The 6,743-nt window shown below is 44.7% G+C and overlaps 1 protein-coding gene and 2 non-coding genes across 4 annotated transcripts in view; all 3 read right to left on the reverse strand.

Moving 5' to 3' along the window:
* Positions 1-6,709, reverse strand: part of RCC1 (regulator of chromosome condensation 1) — a 30,563-nt gene extending 23,854 nt beyond the window's left edge. The window contains exons 1-2 of one of the 2 annotated variants that reach the window (XM_046001424.1): positions 6,660-6,709; positions 5,653-5,686 (exon numbers count right to left, since the gene is read on the reverse strand). The gene's annotated coding sequence lies outside the window, so the exon portion shown is untranslated. The remainder of the gene's footprint in view (positions 1-5,652; positions 5,687-6,659) is intronic. The other variant, XM_046001452.1, reaches the window with a different exon arrangement.
* Positions 4,689-4,893, reverse strand: LOC123928509. Its single transcript, XR_006815729.1, has one exon. It is a non-coding gene; the product is annotated as a small nucleolar RNA SNORA73 family (small nucleolar RNA).
* Positions 5,788-5,992, reverse strand: LOC123928498. The gene has a single exon (XR_006815724.1). It is a non-coding gene; the product is annotated as a small nucleolar RNA SNORA73 family (small nucleolar RNA).
* Positions 6,710-6,743: the final 34 nt, after the last annotated feature.

Consider the following 6,743-nt stretch of genomic DNA (forward strand, 5'->3'; position numbering starts at 1 on the left):
AAATCAATGACCTCAACTTCTACCTTAAGAAGTGAGGGAAAGAGGGGGTGCCTGGGTGGCTCAGTCAGTTAAGGGTCTGACTCCTGATTCAGCTCAGGTCATGATCTCAGGATTGTGAGAATGAGTCCCGTGTGTTGCTCCATGCTCAGCAGGGAATCTGCTCCAGATTCTCTCCCTCTCCTTCTGCCTCCTTCCCCACTCAAGTGCTCTCTCTCAAATAAATCTTTTTTTTTTTTTTTTTTCCAAGACTATTTATTTGAGAGAGACAGCAAGAGAGTGAACATAAGGGGGCAGTGGGAGAGGGAGAAGCAGGCTTCCCGCGGAGCAGGGAGCCCAATGTGGGGCTCCATCCCAGGACCCCGGGATCATGACCTGAGCTGAAGGTAGACTCTTAATGACTGAGCCACCCAGGCACCCCTCAAATAAACTAATCTTTTTTTTTTTTTTAAGATTTTATTTATTTGACAGACAGATATCACAAGTAGGCAGAGAGGCAGGCAGAGAGAGAGGAGGAAGCAGGCTCCCCGTGGAGCAGAGAGCCCGATGAGGGGCTCCAGCCCAGGACCCTGAGATCATGACCTGAGCCAAAGGCAGAGGCTTTAACCCACTGAGCCACCCAGGCGCCCCTCAAATAAACTAATCTTAATAAAAAAGAAATGAGGAAAAGGAATGTAAACTACATCTAATCATAAGAAAATAAAGATAAAAGCAGAAAATTCAACAGAAGATAGAAAAAAAAAAAAAAAAACAACCAGTGTTTGCCACGTGCCAGGCGGTACAGGTACTGAGCTTACATAGATGGTCCCACTCCTTGAGGAGCCAACTAGTAAGTTAGATGTACATCAGTTTAAAAATAATCACATCAGAATGCTAACAACTATCATGATGGGATACTCAAGGTGCTGTGCTTATTTTTATTTATCTATTTATTTATTTATTTGACAGGGAGATCACAAGTAGGCAGAGAGGCAGGCAGGGGGGTGAGAAGCAGTCCCCGCTGAGCAGAGAACCCCCAGGACCCTGACCCTGAGACCATGACCCAAGCCAAAGGCAGAGGCTTAACCCAGTGAAACACCCAGGCACCCCAAGGTGTTGTGCTTATAAGGAAAAGTGAAGACAGTGGTGCAGAACTCAGGCCCTAGAGACAAAGACCTTTAAGTTCCACTTTGTGTGGCCTTGGGCAAATGATATAACCTTAATTTTGTCTTCCTTTTCTAGAACATGGATTTAATAAAATTCCCTGCACTGCATAATGCTGTTTTAAGGATTAAAGAACGTGGGGCTCCTGAGTGGCTCAGTCGGTTAAGTGTCTGTCTTTGGCTTGGGTTGTGATTTCAGGGTTCTGGGATGGAGCCCCATGTGGGGCTCCCTGCTCAGCGGGGAATCTGCTTCTCCCTCTTCCTCTGGCCCTTATCCAGCAGGTGCTCTCCCTCTCATGCGCTATCAAATAGAATCCTTAAAAAAAAAAAAAAAGATTAAAGAATGCCTAGCACATGGCAAATCATCAAATGTCAGGTACTATCATTAAAATGTGGGTCCCATCCATCCCAAAGATAGAAAGTGGTAAAAAAGGGAGGCATGGCCAGGGAAAGGCTCTCACTCCCCAGGAAACTACTCATTTCCACTTTATTTTCCACTGTCAAGTAAAACTGGGCACATAAGTTTAGAATTCATTACAACTGAAACTGAGGCTTTATGGTGTCGTGGTTATTACATTAGCTCAATACAAAAAGAAGTGGTTTAAACCAGGTGGAAATAGTATTTTTTGAGGCATGATAGGACACAGACTGAAAATAGGCTCTGTACTCAGTTGCCTTGCTCACATGCATACTCTGCCACTTACTGGCTGTTTAACTTAGGCAAGTTCCTCAAATCCTCCAACTTCAGCTTTGCTCATCTGCAAAAGGGGCACAGAGAGTACCTACTTTACAGAGGTGCATGGAGTATTAAATAATATACAAATATCACCACTGGGGGTGCCTGGGTGGCTCAGTGGGTTAAAGCCTCTGACTTCAGCTCGGGTCATGGTCCCAGGGTCCTGGGATCGAGCCCCGCATCCGGCTCTCTGCTCAGCAGGGAGCCTGCTTTCCCCTCTCTCTCTGCCTACTTGTGATCTCTGTCAAATAAAATCTTCAAAAAAATAAGTAGCACCACTGTCTTGCTCAAAGCTAGTAATATATATGATTTTGGAAGTAGGTCTGAATCCTGGTTCTGCTCCTTACTAGTTAGGTGATCTTGGGCGTTACTAATCCCTTAATCTCTCCTAGAAAGAGGGCTGGTTCTGAGATAAACCTGGTTTAGTAATAGCTATTTATTCGACAAAATTTATTAGATACCGTATCCCAGGTTGTTTGCTTGGTAAGTGGCATTTAACAAACTCATACTTTTTTTTTTTTTTTTTTTTTTAATTTTATTTATTTGACAGAGAGAGATCACAAGTAGGCAGAGAGGCAGGCAGAGAGAGAGGAGAAAGCAGGCTCCCTGCTGAGAAGAGAGCCCGATGCGGGACTCGATCCCAGGACCCCGAGATCATGACCTGAGCCGAAGGCAGCGGCTTAACCCACTGAGCCACCCAGGCGCCCCAAACTCATACTTTTATGAAACTAAACTTTTTACAAAATAACTAATTTCTCATTAGAACCCCAACAGGTAGGTACTTTAATCATCCCCATTCTACGGATAAAAAAAAAAAAACAACGGCAGAGGTTAAGGGGCTTGCCCAAGGTCAAATGGACACTAAGTGGTGCTATTTGGATTCAAAGGCAGGCAGGCTTTGACTCCAAGACCAAGTTCAGCAATGATGGGTAGGGCTGCCTACACTCAGAAAAAGGCTAGAAGAGCCTGTTTGAAAAAGCCTAGACAGGTATGTCGAAAGCAGGAGGCTGAAAGGGTAGGGCCTAGAACACCTACTGACAGCTTTTCTTCAGCTACACAGAGAATGCGCTATTTCCTGCCCAGCAGGTTACCTGCTTGTGTTCCCTTGTACTAGAAACTAAACTCCCTGCCTGATCCTCAGGGGAAAACTAACACCATTCAGACATTTACTGAGCACCTCCTCTTAGTAGGCTGCTTATGAGAACTGGACAAAAGGCTGGCCAAGGTATAGAAGTTCCCTCCCAGCAAGTCTACAGGAGTGGATTTGTGCAGAGGCTCTATTCAGCTGTTGGCTTGGACAATTAGCCTATTTGTTAAATCTAATACCTACCTCAGTCATGAATACATGCCAAGTTTACAACAGTGCCTGGCACAGGTAAGTACAAATGTAGTTTCAACAGATCACCTTATTCTTATTCCTTAAAAATTAAGCCCAACAAGCTCTCCCAGGTTTTCTAGAATTGCTATGAACACTTACCTAGCTTCAGTTCTATCCTCTGGCCCTGAACTGGTTGAAGCAGTCTGCCCAGATGTTCCAAGATTACTCAAATCACCCTTAATCTTGACCCTGATGACTTCTAACTGGCCACATGGCTGTTAAAAGCCCCCTCCCCACCTTATGTTCATTTAGCCCCACTCTGGATCTAGACTCTACCTTCTAGATGGCTCCCTGCTAGTCCCCATCCTTCAGGGTCTCAACTGCCCCATAATGCTGGCAGCTGGTACATGAGCTTGACAAGATTTCCATTGTGACTCAATCTCACATCACTCATAGGCAGGATGACAATTTTCTCAGGCTTAAGTCCCACTTGGAACATTGGCAGTAGAGGCTGAACTACCTTAATAGTGCTGTGATTTTTCCATTTATGCCCAATCGTTTTCAGGTCAAATTACCTGTACTATATTGTGGGAAACTGAGGACAAGGCTTGGTCTAATTAGTAACTCTGATCTCTGAACACTCATGTCCAGGTGTATGTTCTTTCATGACACACCTAAATTCATTATTCTAAGCACCACCCACCTTTGAATGCAACCTTTTACCTGCAATTGGTAGGAATCACACATTTCCCCAGTCACAAGTGACAAGACACACAAGCTCAGCCCTTTAGTTAATGCAGAACAAATCAAACATTAACTGCAAAGGTAGTTTTCCTGAAACAAGCACTTCCATTTGCAGAATACAGTTGTCAGTCAGATTTCCACAAAAAAAAAGGGGAGGAAGCCACACAAGTATGTAGTCATCTTTATTATAATTCATAAATACATTATAAACAGACCTGTATCTTTAAGACATACTTAGGATCTCATAGGCTTCTGTTCTCCATTCAGTTATGTACTTAAAAAACCCGGTTTACTCGAGAATAGTAGAAAAGGCCAAGTAGTATCTTAATTTCCTTAGGACAAGTTTTCTCTTCATAGGCATTCTGGAATCTTTGGGCTTTGCGGGTCAAAGACCAGACTGTTTTATTTTTTTTAGGACCAGATTGTTTTAACAGACATGGCCATATTCAGTCCTGTCCGCATTAGTCAAATTTTACTGGGCACCTGGTCCTATAGAACATTCAACTTGTTCCCCAAATTTAGTATAAACGGCAGTTTGAAAAAATGGGTCAAATATGCCCAAGCTTCCAAACTTCCAGGCTTATCAGCATTTATCATTCATTTTACCAACTCTCCCTGCCAAATAAAGGACCCAAAAGGTTAAGTGTTAACAGCCAATGTTAGGTGAAGCTCCTCTTCTCTCCTGAATGAAAACAAATAAAGAGGATCAGACTCACATTCACGATCTCACTAAAAATTTCGAGTTTTCATTAGATGTTTCCTGCATGGTTTGTCTCCTCAGTCATGGTCCAAGGGACTCTGAGAAGCTGTAGGAATATGCAGGCGCAGACTCAAGGCCCAGCTTCATCTCCAACGTTGTGGAAAGGGACTATACGTCATGGGGCAGGGCCCTATGCTCCCGTAGGCCACCTGGACAGAGCCCGGGGAGAGTGACCTCCCGGGTGTATCCACGTTGGAATGCCCATGATTAAACAGCATCACCCTCAAAACATTTAAGAAATTTCATTTTTCCCGGGGGCGCCTGGGTGGCTCAGTGGTTTAAGCCTCTGCCTTCGGCTCAGGTCATGATCTCAGGGTCCTGGGATCAAGCCCCGCATCGGGCTCTCTGCTCGGTGGGGAGCCTGTTTCTCCCTCTCTCTCTGCCTAATAAATAAATAAAATATTAAAAAAAAAAAAAATTTCATTTTTCCCCATTCCATGCTACATAAGTGAATGTGACAAAAGCCTGTTAAAAACCCAGCTGTTACTGTCTCATGGTTTCCCTACTTAATCACTCATGTTCTTAGCAATATTCAGGTACATACACCCATCTTCATCTCAGGGAAAGGGCGTGTACTGGAGACCAAATCCTTGGTAACCATACACAGACTTTGAGGTTGTATGCACATTTATCTATGATTTGCACGCACTTTGATCATCTTGACTTTGGTTAATTCACAACTGTTAAGAATTTCCCCATTAGAGAAGTTTCCACCCTATCACATGACAAAGACGTGAAAATATTAACTTCTACGGAATAACAAGCTATCTTCCCAGATATGAACATACATTTACAAAACTGTCAACATGTCAACAAAATGCAGCAAAGTTTCTATCTGGGTGTATTAAATGGCAGGAACGTATTCATGAAAAGGAACTGGGCTACGGTGACTTAAATGTCAACAGGAAAACACAAGCCAAAAACAATTATTACCCCAAATTTTTGGTTTACTTACCTCAAATCAATTTATTTGGAATCCTGAGCTATCCCTGCAAAACAAAGTAGGCAAGAGCTTAATCCAGTAATACAGCAGCTGATAAGAGATTTTTCTTTCCACTCAACCTAGATCCAGATAGAGGGTGCTCTACAGAGCTGTTTCCTGCATGGTTTGTCTCCTCAGTCATGGTCCAGAGGACTCTGAGAAGCTGTAGGAATATGCAGGCGCAGACTCAAGGCCCAGCTTCATCTCCAACGTCGTGGAAAGGGACCATACATCACCGGGCAGAGCCCTATGCTCCCGTACGCCACCTGGACAGAGCCCGGGGAGAGTGACCTCCCGGGAATATCCACGTTGGTCACTGTCATTTACTTAACTTGCAAGCTATTGAGTTAGAAATAAATTTCAACCAGCTGACCGCTAATTTTGGTGTGGACCCTGAATTCCCAAGTACCAACGAAACTCGAGTTTAAGACCGACCAGCCCCAAACATATTTGTAAACCCCAACAAGCGATTAGCACTACTGGCAAAAAAATAGCAAATCCAAGACCGCTGACACAGCAATTACAGCTCCTACCCATAAACCGGTCATCAGGAGTCGTGACCTCTCCCTACATCATAAAGGAATTGGAGAATTAAGAACCGTCCGTCTCGAGATCGATTAAGCTCAGATGGGTGTCAGAATTAAAGGACATGCATGCAGTTCCACCGCCTCGTGGGAGACAAGCTCATAAGCCGGGCGATGGGCAACAGGGCGGGGGTGGGCGGCACATTTAGCGACCGGCGGGGTAAGTGGCACCTTTGCAGGCTTCGGCGCGAGCGCCTTAGATTATGGGCAAGACCCGCGGCTCGCGAGGCCTCAGCGGCCCACATCCGGCCCAATTCTGCTGCACGAATTAAATGTAGTTAGCACGGACAACGCTGAAGAGAATCCTGGAGAGAAAGAAGCCTAAAAGGAAATCTGGTTGGCGGGACCGGGGTACTAGACCTAGAACTAACGAATCGAACGGGTAAATAAACTCACCAGCCGCCCGAAACGGCACGCCGCAACTCTCGAAAAGACCGAACAGACTCCCGGGCATCTATATTTATACCTTCTGAAGCGCGC

The sequence above is a fragment of the Meles meles genome, chromosome 1 (genome assembly GCF_922984935.1).
Source record: "Meles meles chromosome 1, mMelMel3.1 paternal haplotype, whole genome shotgun sequence".
NCBI classification, from domain to species: domain Eukaryota; kingdom Metazoa; phylum Chordata; class Mammalia; order Carnivora; family Mustelidae; genus Meles; species Meles meles.